The sequence below is a fragment of the Rhinolophus ferrumequinum genome, chromosome 11 (assembly GCF_004115265.2).
Source record: "Rhinolophus ferrumequinum isolate MPI-CBG mRhiFer1 chromosome 11, mRhiFer1_v1.p, whole genome shotgun sequence".
Taxonomy (NCBI): Eukaryota; Metazoa; Chordata; class Mammalia; order Chiroptera; family Rhinolophidae; genus Rhinolophus; species Rhinolophus ferrumequinum.
Window position 1 is genome coordinate 61,984,891 of NC_046294.1, and position 16,624 is coordinate 62,001,514.

The following is a 16,624-nucleotide window of genomic DNA, read 5'->3' on the forward strand; positions in this document are numbered from 1 at the left end:
GGGGAGTAGACCATAGAAATTAATTTTACACAGTTAGAAATGGAGAGATGGAGAAGCTTAGAACGTTTTGATTATGGCTAAATCCATTGTCTGGTATCCTAGCATCACTGCAACATTACTAGGATTATTAGCAAATGGTTTTAATGTTTCTTGTCATTCTTTTCAACTATAGCTTTTTAAAAATCAGAAAATAATAAATGTTTATAGTAGATAATTTGAAAATGTAGAAATATATTAAGAACAAAATCCACAATGATTCCACCACCCAGCAATAAGTATTGAATCACTAAAATAACTCTTTGATAAATTCATTTCCATTGTTTCCTCTCCCCACCCCAGGCATTTATTGGACTATCAGGTACCAGGAATACCATGCTCTGTTTAAGAAACTTGGTGGTGGTAACATACATAATGTATATAGCCTTTACATTCAATTCCTGACAGCTCACCCCCAACACACACAAACACATGTACTGTTACATATCAGTATTTTGAGATTATTCATGTTATAAAAGCAGTGTTATAGTTAAGAGTGGAGTTTTGGAATCACACCAGGATTCAAATCCCAGATCTGCAATATAGAGCTAAAATACTTTAATCATCTCAGAACATCCCTTGGCTTCAATTATCTCTTGTGTAAAATGTAAATAATAATTTTGTATAGAGCATGTAAATATTGCTAGCATTAAAAGTATTTAAATAACATGTAAAGCTCTTACTGCATTGGCTTGCCCATGGTAGAAGCTCAATAAATGAAAACGATTTTTTATATAAAATGTTCTAAGGATATAGTCTGACTGAATTGTATTCAATCCTATTGCTACAAATACCAATATTTTCTTAGACAATAATGGGCATGTCTCTGTTTTTGCCATCGAAGTGGTTTCTAATATTTGTCTTTTATAAATCATAATATGATAAAAAAGACGTCAAGAACTATATGCAAGATGTTCAGAATAGCATCATTTATAAAAGTCAAAAACTGGAAATAATCCAAATATGAATTAACTATAAAAAGGTATGTCCAAATCGTGGTATAGCCATACCATGTAATACGATACAAAAAAGGGAATGAATGAACTACAAATAAAATGAAATGGATGAATTTCAAAAACATAATGTTGAATAAAAAAGCCAAAGGGGTAAAAGATAACTTTAGTGTAATCCATTTATGTACGTTTCAGAAACAAGCATAAACAAGTTATTATGTTTAAGAATGCCTACTAACATGAGAAAGCCATAATGAAAACTAGAGAACTTATTATCATGACTATCAGGATAATAGTTCATTTTAGGGAGCTGGGAGGAAAGGGGAATGTTTCTGAGGTACTGGTATAGTTCATTTCTTTAGGTGGGGGATGCTCACTTTGAAATGATTCATAAAGCAATGCATTTATTTTATGTACCTTTCCGTCTTATTATTCCCATATCACAGGAATCTGAGGACTAGATACTTAAGTAGTTGACATTCCCAGTAGTAATGTAGCTTTTAGATATAGCATACCTTTTCATACAAAACATTAACAGAATAATCAAATTAGGTGCAGATGGTGGTAGATTGGTTGACTAGACAAATAACTTGAAACTCTAGCTTATTTGCAGGTAGGGGCCTTTGGAAGCTGGATGGAAGTTGGTAAACAATCAGCAAATTACCATCGTCCACCTATTGTCCCAAGCCGGAGACAAGGCATAGCCAGCAATGAGCAGTCATCTGGCATCTTCTTTCCTGATCAGTTGTGAGTCTTGAATCCCATGTAGGATTAGTTATAGACCTGACCTGGCCACCTATCTACATCAGGAAGTCCAGTCTCAGAGCTTAAAAAGTCATCTCAATTATTTTGATTAGTCATGTCATATTGGACATATACCTTTACCTCCATTTTTTTCCAGATCCCACTAAAATTGTGGTGAAGGAAATGTATACCAGGGGTGCCAAAAATATGTATACACGACTTGTATTCATCTTTTGTTACTGGTATATATTGAGTATTGCAATTTTAATACACTTTTTCCTTTCTTAAAATGTGTATACATTATTTTTTTTTTGGCACCCTCTGTATATAGCCCCACAAGGACAAAGAAATTTGAATAGGGTACTGCAATAGACAGATTATTTTGGCAAGTTTAGTTTGGTTTAATTTTCTTTATTTTGGTATTTAGGAATGTTTGTGTTTTTGTTCAAGTGGTTTCCTGTATACTAATACTTTCATATAATTACCTCTTTCTTTTTCTTACTTAGGCTTTCCTATTCATTTTGTCAGATATAATTCACTTTGACTTTTAGTTGTTTCCTGTAAAGTAGTCAATGTTAATCTCATTTTCTTTCTTCCTTCCATGTCCTCTCATTTTATTTATGTTTTTTTCACTTTGTCAGAGAATGTAGTAGCATTTATGTACTAGTCTTCCACACTGATGCCGCCCTTTATTATTTATTACTTAAATATATTTATTATATACATTATATGTTAAAATATAAATGTGTATTCATCAAATTTATTTATTTATAACATATGCATTAAAAATATATTCATTGCCTACCACTAGTCATTTGGCTGAAGTTCCCTCAATGATTCTTGTGGCCAGGTGAAGTTTGTCTTCTAGTAGAATTATCAAAAATAACTTATGAAAATAATAATTCCTGAGTTTTTACATATTTAAAATAGCGTTTTCTGTAGATTTGAAACTTGAAGGAGGGCTTGAGGGGATATAAAATCTTCGATTGATACTTATTTCCTAAACAGTTTTAAAAATATTGCTTCACTATTCTGATTTCTGTGTTGCTTTTTGTAAAGGTTGGACACCTGACATTATGGTGAATGCTACTGTAAATTCAATTAAACAGTTCAAGTTGAATATAAAATTGTTTTCATTTTAACAGTGTGAATACCAATTTTGCTAGAGCACATCATGGCACAACAATATTCTTACCAAATTAAGAAATTTATGAAGCAAAAATGTACTTGGGATTAGTAGTGGTACATGTGTAATTTTATTTACTTAAACTATGATGGTGTACTAATTAAAATAGAACTCTAATTGTCAGAATTTGCAAATATTCTTTATATCATATAACTGAACTGAATGTTTTGAGGGTAGGGGACAAAGTCTATATTGAATCAAAAACACAATTAGAAAAAAATGAAGTAAAACCTCATCATGGCAGTACATTTTTCTTTTTGCTTCCCTGCATCAATCAAACTTTTAGAAATGTCCTGAACTTATTTCACTACTCTGCAAATCAATATAAATGTCCTATAGTAGTATTGCATATTTTATAAATGATTCTCCCAAAGTTTGGCTACTTTTTTTTTTCAAAATAAGCTGAACATCTTTAATCAAAATAGTTCATAAATTTGTATTGCCAAACACCCTTCAGCTTTTGAAGTCCTTAGTGAATTGCAATTTTAAAAAACAGATTGCAAACAAGAATACATTGAAACTTAACCCTACAAAGCAAGGGAGAAAAAAAAACCATAAATGACTAGAAATGATAATTTTGTATATTAAAAAATACATTTATGTTTATACTCTTACACACACACACACACACAGTTATTTGAAGAGTACACCAACTTTGGTAATGTTACCTATATTTGAATTTCCACTATAGGTAGTAGCGATTCTGATGGATAGAATTTATTAAATTCTAATATCAAAATTGTGAAGTACATTTTCTTAGAATAAATTCTCACGTAATATGTTTACTTTTTAAAATTTCTATCTAAGATGGTGACCTTAGTAGTTTTAATAGTATCTCAAAATGGAAGGTGAGTTATCATACACTTTTTGGCCCCACCACACATTCTCCTGGCCCACCACCATTTCACTCCAGTCATTGTAGATGAACCTGAAACACTTCATTTCATGTACATCACATAACTTTCGCTGCTCTATAGTCCCAGGCTTCCTAGTGCCAACGCGGAAAATGCCTGATGGAGTCCAAGCCAGCTATTCAGATGCTTACCAAACCTGGAAGTGGGCGGAGTAAACATTCACTGGTGCCCCTCTTGACCAATTTCCAGAAGGGGACTGGTGGATAAATGCTCCTGATTCTGTCTCAGGTGGACAGTTCTGAGGTGTAGTCTGCCATGCTTCTTAGAGGAATTGAGCCCCAGCTACTTACCACAGTAATAATACTGCTCATTAATATGTCCTAGGATTCAATTTGCAACTTTCCCTTCTCTTCCTAGTTTCCCAGTCTTCTTCTTTGGAATAATTTCCTAAAATAAGGTATCTGTTTACAAGTGTTTGTCTCCCACTCTGCTTTTGGAGAGGACTCAGGCTCAAACAAATTGAAATATGTTGAAATATGTGCATTCTTACCGAATATCTTTTTTTTAAATCAAAGCTTTAAAAATTGAAATTCATCATATCAGAATTTTATGAACTAAATGCTCTATTAATAGAAGAAGGGGAGACAACCTTACTGGCCGAAAGTTTGAAGCTGTTGTAGATTAAGAAGAATGATTTCCTTCTGCACAGCAAAAGAAACCATTGACAAAGTAAAAAGGCAACCAACTGAATGGGAGAAGATTTTTGCAAACATTGCCTCCGATAAGGGCTAATATCCAAAATATACAAGGAACTCATGCAACTCAACAACAAAAAAACAAACAACCCAATTGAAACATGGGCAGAGGACATGAAAAAATAATATCACTAATCATCAGAGAAATATAAATAAAAACCACCAGTGAGATACCACCTCACCCCAGTTAGAACGGCTATCATCAACAAGACAAATAGTAACAAGTGTTGGAGAGGCTGTGGAGAAAAAAGAACAGTCATACACTATTGGTGGGAACGCAGATTGGTGCAGCCGCTATGGAAAGCATTGTGGAGGTTCCTCAAAAATTTACAAATAGAATTACCATATGACCCAGCAATCCCTCTCCTGGGTATCTATCCAAAAAATCTGAAAACATATATACATAAAGACAAGTGTGCTCCAATCTTCATTGCAGCTCTATTTATGGTGGCCAAGTTAATGGAAACAACCAAAATATCCTTTGATAGATGAATGGATAAAGTTACGGTATATATACACAATGGAATACTATTTGGCGGTAAGAAAAGATGAAATAGGACCATTTGTGACAACATGGATGAATCTTGGGATTATAACGCTAAGTGAAATAAGTCAGACAGAAAAAGCAGAGAACCATATGATTTCACTGATATGTGATATATAAACCAAAAACAACAAAAGAACAAGACAAACAAATGAAAAACAAAAACTCATAGACACAGACAATAGTTTAGTGGTTACCAGAGGGTAAGGAGGGAGGGGGCTGGTAGATGAGGGTAAAGGGGATCAAATATATGGTGATGGAAGGAGAACTGACTCTGGGTGGTGAACACACAATGTAATTTATAAATGATGTGATACAGAATTGTACACCTGAAATCTGTGTAACTTTACTAACAATTGTCACCCCAATAAACTTTAATTAAAAAAAAACAATGATTTCCTTGTGCAATAATTACTGGTACTTCCTTAAAATTATATTTACTTTAGTGTCTAAAATGCCAGATCTTCTAAACAATTTTCATTAAGCTTGGCTCTTTAGATGGTACATATGAATGCTAAAATGACTTGCTTCTTACAGATTTGAATAAACTTGAAAATGTGTTGCTGACTCATTTATTTGTAGCCTACTTTTCTATAATCTTATAAATACAGAAATAATTCATCAAGACTTCCAGTTTCTACAAAATTTCATATGCATGTTCCTAATTTTGGATTATTCTAGACTACATATTTTTCTAAAAAGAAAACTCATATTAGTGATAGTTTCTTCTGTATCTTCTTCCCTTCCAAACAAGAAACTTATGCAGCTTGTTATAATGGATAACAAAGATGTTTTTAAAGACCATCACACCATACAAATTCACTGAAATTCAGTTGCATCCAAATGCATCCTTGAAATTCAGTTGCATCCTTGAAATCAGGGCCTTTTGTGTCTTTATTTACTATTATATCCTGAATGCTTAGAACAATGCCTGACATAAGATAGGTACTCAATAAATATTTGTTGAATACATTGAATGAATGAATCTATATGTATTCAAGAGCTACAAGGTGGCAAATTCACAATTAAATTATCACTGAAATTTTTCTTTAGCCTGAGAATTTGGAGCAAAATTGAACCAAAAAAATTAAATATAGAAATTAATTTAGAGATATATTACAATTAACAAAACAATATTAAACTCCAGAAAGATATAGATAAAAAGTCCACATATATTAAAAAGTAAGTTTGCATGAGAGCAGAAGAATGAATACTTTTAAATGTTTAAAGGCTAAGTTGAATTTTATTTCTTTTTTAAAAAGAACTGGATAATTATGGACTCTGTAAGCCTTGCAAAACGTTAAACATTGTTATAAAATATAAATGTATTTTTACCACAAGATGGCGGCAAAGATTTATTTTAAAATCACTTGGATAGCCTCAGTCATACCAAATGTATATAGCACATCTTTAGTTTTTCTTCATTTAGGTGGTTTTATTTTTATCTTTTTAAGTGTTTATTAAATTTATTGGGGGGCATTGGTTAGTAAAATTATATGTTTTAAGTGTACATTTCCGTAATACATGATCTATATGTGGTTAGGGGGTATAGTAGAAGAGGGTGAAAGGGGTCAAATATACGGTGATGGAAGGAGAACTGATTGGGTGGAGAACACACAATGTAATATATCTTTAAAAGCTATAATGTATGAGGAATATAGGGGATATATACTTTTTATTATTCCTTGGAGGTACCAATTCATCAGAAAGTTTCTACTATTGGTGCCCAGAGTTTCGATGACTCTTTATACTTACCTCCTCTCTTCTTCTCCGTCTCCTTCTTCTTTAATTTTTATTGGGGAATATTGGGGAACAGTGTGTTTTTCCTGGATCTATCAGCTCCATGTTTTCAATCTAGTCGTGGAGGGTGCAGCTCACTGGCCCATGTGGGAATCAAACCAGTGACCTTGGTGTTATGAGCACTGCACTCTAACCACTGAGCAAGCTGGCTGCCCCCACCTCCACTTTTAAACTTTCCACTTTCATTACATTTTGTACACACTTCCAGATTAATCTTAAATTACAAACCTGAACATGTCACTCCTTAAATGAAAAAACAAACAAATAAAATGCCACCTGTCGTGCAGGGCGGCCTGCAGGGTCTCTGCTCCCGCTCCCCACATAAGAACGCAGGATATGGTGAGGCCAAAAAGGAACACCCATGGAACCATAGATGGGGGAGTCATCCCACTATATTCTCACTGGCGGCATCTGCCTCTCGCAATCCGCGCTTGCTAGCTCAGCCATCCTCTTGCTAGCCCCCATTTTTCTGCTAGCGTAGCCACAGCAGTTATATTAGTGGCCAATGGCTCACTGGTTACAGCTGACAGCCAACTAGCCACAGCTGATGGCCATCCAATCACAGTTGAAGGCCATTTACTACCTGAGCCAGCACCTTTCCTGAGCCTGGAAACTGCACTCCTGGCTCTGTCCCCATACTCCACCCCTACAGGGTCTCGCCTCACAATCTATGCGACAAGCGTCTTATGCGAGGGGTCCTGTGCGAGGAGCCTGGAGGTGAATGTAATATCCTGGACACAGCCATGCTCTCTGGACACAGCTAGTGTTTCTCAGGGCACCACCAGTCCTCTGGGCACAGCCAGACTTCCTGGGTTTCTGAGGGTACCACCAGTTTCCCTGGGCACAGCCAGGGCCTCTCAGGGCACTGCCACTCTGTCTGGGCACAGCCAGACTTCCTGGACTCAGCCAGGGCTTTCAGGGCACTGCCACTCTCTCTGGGCTCAGCCAGACTTCCTGGACTCAGCCAGGGCTTTCAGGGCGCTGCCACTCTCTCTGGGCTCAGCCAGACTTCTGGACTCAGCCAGGGCTCTCAGGGCATTGCCACTCTCTCTGGGCCTCTCAGGGTACCGTGCTGGAACAACAAAGGCTCACAGTCAAGGTGCTTACATATTCTCAATGGTGGCCGGTCAAGACACAAAAGCAAACATCTGCCAGTTCCACTACATGGTGGTATGTTCCCAAACAAACAGTCAAGCTGTCCATTAAATTAGGGATGGAAGGCAATTCCCCATAGTCCATAGTCATTCGCCAGGGCTGTCCTGAGGGTGAGGGACAACCTTGACCTCACCCTCATCTCCCAAGGAGGACTCAGCAAGCCTTTCCTCCTGGGACTATAAGTCCTGCGTCTGGGCTGCTTCAGCAAGCACTTCCCAGCCCACAGGGCCGCAAGGACCTTCGCTTTCTCCGGCCTCTGCTGGTTGGGGAACCGTCCATGTCTTCCCACCCCTCCATGGGGGTCCAGCTCTCCGGCAGCTGCTCCTCCTGGTCTTCCTGAGACTGAGTGTTCACACGCACAAACTGCTCCACTGCCTTTCTGAGAGCTTTGGCCGGCACTGTACCCTGCTCGCTATGCCTTGTGTCATGCAGGGTGTCAGGCGGGGTCTCTGGTCCTGCTCCCCACATAAGAACTCAGGATATGGTGAGGCCAAAAAGGAACACCCATGGAACCATAGATGGGGGAGTCATCCCACTATATTCTCACTGGCGGCATCTGCCTCTCGAAATCCTCACTTGCTAGCTCAGCCACCATCCTCTTGCTAGCCCCCATTTTCTGCTAGCATAGCCATGGCAGTTATATTAGTGCCCAATGGCTCACTGGTTACAGCTGATGGCCAACTAGCCACAGTGGATGGCCATCCAATCACAGTTGAAGGCCATTTACTACCTGAGCCAGCACCTTTCCTCGTGAGGCCGAGAGCCTAGAAACTGCACTCCTGGCTCTGTCCCCATACCACCCAAAAAACTCACTTCAATAATTCCTTAAACCATAAAGAATAAAGAAAATCCTCTTATTCACTCAACCAATTCAGCAACTATTTTCTATTTACAAGGCATTCTGATAGGCACTAGGAGTACAAACAAAAAAATACATGAAACTTTCCATTTTGGGAATTGCAGACATGTAAAAATAAAGCTGCAACAAAGCACTTACTAAAGAAAAGTCTGTTTTGAAGGCTGTTGAGACGCAAAAGAAGGGATGAGAGGTGAGTTCAGCTATAGGCATGTGGGTCTGGAATTCAGGGAAAAAATATCTGGGCTTGAGAGAGCAGTTGAGAATCATCAACATAAAAATATAATTGAAGGGCATGTAACTATAACTGGCAAATTTACTATTGACTCTTCAGTTTTAAAATTTGTACATGATAATTGCAAAGATATTTAAAAACTATAGAAATGATTAATGCAAAATTCACCCAGAATATCTCCACTGCCTACTAAGAGTTTGGTGTATACTTTTTTTCAGACTTACACTCAAACACAACTTATATGTGCATACTCTAAATATCTATTTATATATACAGAATAGATCATAAGTGGGGTGATAATACACATCCTGCTTTTGTAATTGCAATTGACTTAACAGACAGTCACGAAGTGGGAAGTGGAGAAGACAGAAAATGAGACTGAAAAAGAAAATCCAGGAAGCCTTATAAGAATTGGGAGAACAGGTCATGTATGACAAGAATTGAATGACTTTTAATAATGGAATAATTTAGTGTCAAATTCTGCAGAGTGATTAAATGAGAAGAGAACTAAGAACAATCGATTGGATTTGGCAGTTAGTATCCTGGATGGTGATCTCTGCCAGAACAGCTTTAGCTGGACTGCTGTTTGACAAAGAGGGATGAGAAGCAAAGAAGGGGTGGCAGTAATTGTGAACTTTTCCTGTGAGAAGATTCCTTTGAAAAGACAGGATCATAGTTTCATAAAAAGTCTTCACAGAGGAAGAGTGTTTATTGATTGCTTTGTTTATTTAAAGTAGAAGAGGTTAAAGCTTGCATATAATTTGTGAAAAAAGAGGCTGGTAGACAAAGAGATCTAAAATGTAAGTAAAAGAAGAAATAACTGATAGAATAAGATTCTGGAAATGGTCAGATGTGGTTAAAAACTAGGTGAAGCATTTGTTTATATATGGAAAGAAAGGTTTTTTTCGCCTGAGTCTGGAGGACATTATGTGAAAATGAGTGTAAGTATAGTTAAGCTTTTAAGTATGGAAGTGGAGCGTTCATATTCAAGGATCTTCACATGATGGTCTCAGTCTTCTATTAATTCACTTCCTGTGGCTTATACATGAGTCAAATTCAATTACTTCTTCTTGCCCCAATACGTACCATGATTTCCTTACACCGTGTTTACTTCATTCTCTCTTCTCCATTCTCTCCTTGTTTAAAGCTTATACATTCTTCAAGATCCAGAACAAATTACACCTCCTACCCAGAGCCATCCTTACCACATAATCTAGTTCAAGTGTAACTTCTCATTCCCTGAAGCTTATAGCTTAACTAGTCAATGTTATCTCCAAAACCAGAACAAGATTAGAATACGACAGGGAAAGAAGACAAGTGTAAGTGGTGGTTTAGAGAAGAACCTTCTAGACCTTTCAGGGTCTGACAACATCAGAGAATCTTAGGGGTAATGGAGAGGGGTCTTTGCTCTACACCGAATCCTATCAAAATAATTTATTTTGTTTTTAAGCATCAGAAGGTCTTCATTACATTTAAAAAATATAGATACAGAATATTTTGATCTGTTTGTAGCTAATGGGTATTAAACTTTAGATTTTGATCCTAATATCCTTTTGCCTTTTGCTCAAGCATATAAAATATTTTACTTAGAAATATAGAATTATTTTTTTGTGTGAATATATTTGGAGGGATAGATGTCATTACATCAGTTTAAACTGTTGATCACTTTTCTCTACACTGTTAACCATTCACAATTTTGCCATTTTCTTTTTAAATTTACTGAAGTTATTTCCATTATATATTTTTTCCCTATAAAGTTTTTAAGATTTGAGCCATTGATTCTTTTCCCTACGTAAAATATTATCATTTATTACTCATGTTACTGGGAATTTTCTTTGGTCACCATTGTTTGTACCAGGACCAATGTGCTTGCATCAATTTTTTTACGTCATAATGTTATACTTAGAGTTTTATCTATTTGCAAATTGATTTGTCTGGCTTATTTGTGCCAGTCACACTCATCAAAATTATAAAGACTGAAAGTTTATATGCATTTGTTGGCTAATCTTCAAAACTGTATATAGAAACTGTCTTCAGGTATTTAAGATTAAGCCAATGTTCAGGGCTGGTTTCTTGTGCCACTTCTTCCTTATTTTTTCAATCATTCTGTGTCCTAGCAATGTTTCTAATTCAATTTTTATTGATATAAATAAGCCAAACAAATCAATTTGCAAATAGATAAAACTTAGTAAACGTCATTTAAGAGGACATTTAAAATCGCATCTTTGGTCAATTATCTGTGGTTCTGAATAATATATGCTTAGGCTTTTCTCCATTTCTTTGAATAGCTAAGTTAACTCAAATTATTTTATGGGAAATACTCATTGTTGGCCATGAGAAAATTGAATGAGGATTTCATAAAATTCAAAGCAGAATGTGTTTAGAGGACTAAAGAGAAATAAGATAATATTGTAATGTAAGAACAGAAATTTTAAATAAATATGGTTTCAGGAAAAAATATTCTAATACTAAAATCATGCTGTGAAATATCCTCCCATGGGAAGTGTGAACACTTCAGTTATTCAAAACCAGCCTGGAAAGAGCATTAAAAAATATAGCCTTGGGAGTAATTTTATACAGTGGTTGAGTCGATTAGGAGCCTAATAAGCCTTTAACGTATCTACTTGGTATGACTTAAGTAAAATAGCAACTTTCTCATAGTACTTGCCATTGGAAAGTAGAAATTGAAAAATAATGTGACCAGTGCAAGTAACATGATTCTTTTAATAAAATACAGTCACATTTTACTAAGCTATCAAATAATAGGAGTAATGATGATTTTCAAAGAATTCTGAAAATAAAAAATGTTATGAAGTGTTGTCAGGCTCCATGACATTTTTTTATTCACACATATTACTTCTCCAGAAAAATAATTCTATAAGCTGAAAAGTGGAAAAGAAAGGAGGCTAATATAATGAAAAAGAAAAAAAATAAATAGGAGGGAAAGCAGAAAACATCTGCTAAGCACTCAAATGGCATCAGGCTTTAATGAGACCAGTTCAAGGAATATTTATTCATAGTGAAATAAAAAGAAATCCAGATGTTTCTGTTTCAAATGTGTTAAAAAAGTAAATAATTGCTTTCTGTTTTTTTGTGAATACTCATCTTTTACTGGTAACATTATCATTTTCAAGATCTCACGTAAAGGATATTTCATTGGTTAAGCTTTTGAATATCTTTTTCATAATATTTCAGTTCATTTTTCATCATCAAAAGTAAGTAAATATGTTGAAAGGTTGAAAGGTAAACTACAACTCCAGATACATAATATTTATAGTATTCCATATTTATTAAAAAAATAAAAGTCCAGGGCTCTTTGAAAACATCAAAAGCCAACTACATAATGTCTAAATATGTGCATGTTTGTGTTGAATTGTGTAAATATGGTTTCTTAATTTTTTAATAATAGCTAAGACATAGGCTCATTCAGTCCCTTTACATCCATGACTACATATGACAACAGGAACAATGCAGTGCTTACTCTGTTCCACACTATTTACGTTGAATAATTCTCACAAAAAGTGAGATGGGTACTTTAATTTCCCAAATTTTGAGATTAGGAAAATGAAGCATAGAGGAGTTAATTAACTTGCCTTGATTATCACAGCTGGTAGGTCAAAAAAATGTCATGCAAACTCAGGCATTCTGAATCCAGTGTTCATGTGTCTGGAGCTTCAAATGAGCTTATTCTATAGTATTTGTAAGTTATAGAATTTATACAACAGAGTTGTAATATATTTTGTAGTACTTGCATAATTAATTTGAAGACAATTTCAGGTAGAAATTGGCTATCATTATCTTCTCAGTAAGTTTTCAGTTGTAGCCAAAGTGAAGTCTTATTTTCATTCCTAAGTGCCTAGTACAATGTGATTATAGGATTCTGTGGATACCTAATGCATATTTGTTGAATAAGTTATACACTAAAATTTCACAGAGTAAGTTGTTCAGAAAAAGGGGGTGGGAACAATATTTGAAAGATACTTTCATTCTATGGAGAGGTTTTAAAACATTTTTTTATTAAAATTATTAGGGTGACAATGGTTAGTAAAATTACATAGGTTTCAAGTGTACAATTCTGTAATACGTCATCTATATATCATATTGTGTGTTTACCACCCAGAGTCAGTTCTCCTTCCATCACTATATATTTAAAAACTTTAATATATTTTTTAAAACTTTAAAAAACCTCTTTAAAAACTTTAATTAAAATTTTTATTTTGGAATGATTGAATATATACATGAAACTCTAAAAAATAACACTGAGAGATCCCATGTACCCTTTACCTGGTTTCTTCCCATGGTGACATCTTGTAAAACTATAGTATAAATACCATCATGAGGAAATTGACATTGAAACAATCCATTCATCTTATTCAGATTTCCCCAGTTTTATGTGTACTCCTTTGTGTGTGCCTGTGTGTGCATTTAGTTGTATGCAATTTTGTCACATGTATTGGTGTATATAACTACCATCACAGTCAAGATACAAAACAGTTCAATCACTGTAAGGGTACCTATTTTACCCTTTTAAAACCATAACCTCCTTAATCCCTAACAACCCAATTTGGTTTCCATCTCTATAATTTTGTGATTTCTAGAATGTTATATGAGTGGAATTTTATAATATAAAGCCTTTTAGGGTTTTTTTCCCCCACTTAGAATAATTCCCTGGAGACTTATCCAAGTTGTATATATGATTACTTCATTCTGTTTTATTGCTGAGTGGTATTCCATAGTATGTATGTGCCACAGTTTGTTTCACCTTTCACCCACTGGAGGACATCTGGGTTATTTCCAGTGTTTAGCTATTACAAATAAAGCTGTTATGAACATTTGTCTACACAGGCTTTTGCATGAACGTAAGTATTCATTTCTCTGGGATGAATATCCTAGAATACAATTGCTGGGTCATATGGTAGTTGAATGTTGAGTTTTATAAGAAACTGCCAAAATGTTATACAGTGGCTGTGCTATTTGATATTCCCACCAGCAATGTATGAGTGATGCAGTTTCTCTGCATGCTTGCCAGCATTTGGAATTGTTACTATTTTTAATTTTAGTCCTTCTGATAGGGTGTAGTAATGTCTTATTGTAGTTTTAATTTTCTTTTGTTTTCATAGAAAATATAAAAAAATATTTTTATAAATTGTTATTTTTATAATTGTTAAAATTTTAATAATGCCTTTTAAGAAATTATATAGTTTAACATCATTATTCACATTGGAACATCTTTTCACGTACCCTCAGTTTATCTCTTTTGGTGATGTATAGATGGCAAGACTTATTTTCCATTTACATATCCTCTTTGGTGAAATATCTGTTCATTTTTTTTTTTTTTTTTTTTTTTTAATTTATTGGGGTGACAATTGTTAGTAGAATTACATAGATTTCAGTTGTGCAATTCTGAATCACATCATCCATAAATCACACTGTGTGTTCACCACCCAGAGTCAGCTCCCCTTCCATCACCGTACATTTGATCCCCCTCACCCTCATCCCCCACCCCCCAACCCCCTTACGCTCTGGTAACCACCAAATTACGTTCCCCAGATTAATTTTCAAACCCCGTGGCCATCCTGTGGTCACCGACTGCCCTCCAATCCCCTCACCCTCCCCCCCACCCCCCACTCCCCCCGCCCATCTAGCAACCCTCAGTTTTTCCTCATTGTCTCCCAAACAGTTTCTGATTAGTTCATTCACTTATTCTTTTCTTTAGAATCCGCAAATAAGTGAGATCATATGGAACTTATCTTTCTCTGTCTGACTTATTTCACTTAACATAATGTTCTCTAGATCCATCTCTGTTCATTTTTTACCTATTTTCTAATTGTTCTTTACTTTGAGTTTTGAGATATAATCCAGATACTTATTCTTGGTCTTTTCTATACTCATCTACTAGATACTAGTACTTTGTGTGGTTTACACATATTTTCTCCTAGACTGTAGTTCATCTTTTAAATCTCTTAACATTAAATCTCTTAATGTCTTTTGTAGAAAAGTTTTTAATTTTGATGAGGTCTAATTTATCATTTTTTTAAAATGAATTGTGCTTTTAGCCTCAACTATAAGAATTCTTCCCTTAGCCTTAGATCCGGAAGATTTTTTTCTACCTTTTTTCCTAACAGTTTTACCGTTTTAGGTTTTACATTTAAGTTTATGATTCATTTTGAATTAATTTTTAAATTTTGCATAAAATATGAGGTCTAGGTTGAGGTTTTTTGTTTGTTTGTTTTTGTGGGAAGGCTATCTTTCATCCATTGAATCATTTCTTCACCTTTGTATTTATAAAAATCTGTTGGACATAAGTTGCATAAGTCTATTTTTAATTCATTCTTTTCCACTGATCTATGTAAAGATATTTTAAGATTATATTTAATACCAAGAAAAAGAGAAAATTCTAGAGCAGAGGTCAGCAAATATTATCTGTAACATTTCCTATAGTAAGTGTTTTTGGTTTTGCAGTCTCTGTCACAATTTCTCAACTCTTGTTCTAAGGCAAAGGCAGCCCTAAATAATACATAAATGAATGGGCCTGGCTGTATTCCAATTACACTTTATTTACAAAAATATAAAGTGGGTTGGCTTGGCTGTGGTTTGCCAATCCCTCTTCTAGAGAGGAGAGTAATATTTGAAGTAAAATTCTAATTGCCCAGAAAGTATTGGATATTTGTAAAATACTGCTAAATTCCTTCCTGCACTACAGTGTTTAACGTGCTAATTGCCTTGTTATCATCTTAATCAATATTTCTCACTTGAGTAATGTATGAAACCATTTTAAAACCATTTTGTATATTGCTAATAGTTATTCTATTACTTTTTACTCTGGCATTACTTAAATATGTAAAAAAATAGAAATAAGTTTAATTTTCTTTTGTTTATAGCTTATGCATTTATATAAGCAAAATTATGAAACAAGTAAAATTAACATTAATTTGATACAGTGAATGAATGTCTTGTTCAATATAAATATCTTTCCTCAAGTTGAAAATGGTACTGACTCTCGGAAAGCAAAGACTCCTTAGTTTGAAATGACTATGTGATGACTCAATTTTCTGTTAATTTTTTTCTGTTATGTTTACTTTTTTCTAAGTTATGTTTACTATCTTGTTTGTTCAATACACTTTTATATAACATTTGGCTGTCACTTGGCAAAACTCATCAATTATAAGTAAAGGGTTATTTCCTTGTTAGAGTCTAACAATTAAAAGCTCTTTGTTATACCATGATCATAAACATAGATAGGACACTGAATTTATAAAGCGGTTCTTAGGTTTAAGATAATCTTTGGATGATCCAGAATATACTTATATTAAATATCATATAAATTAAATAATAAAATTAAAAACATCTTGCAGGCAATAATCTCTATAAATATGACCATGAAACATCATTTAGGAAATGCTGATCTTGAATCTTTCTATTTAAAAGCTGGCAGCACAGTCTTTTGTGAAAATATCTTCCTAAATATATCTATAGCTTTGACAAAAACATGTGTATATGTAATTA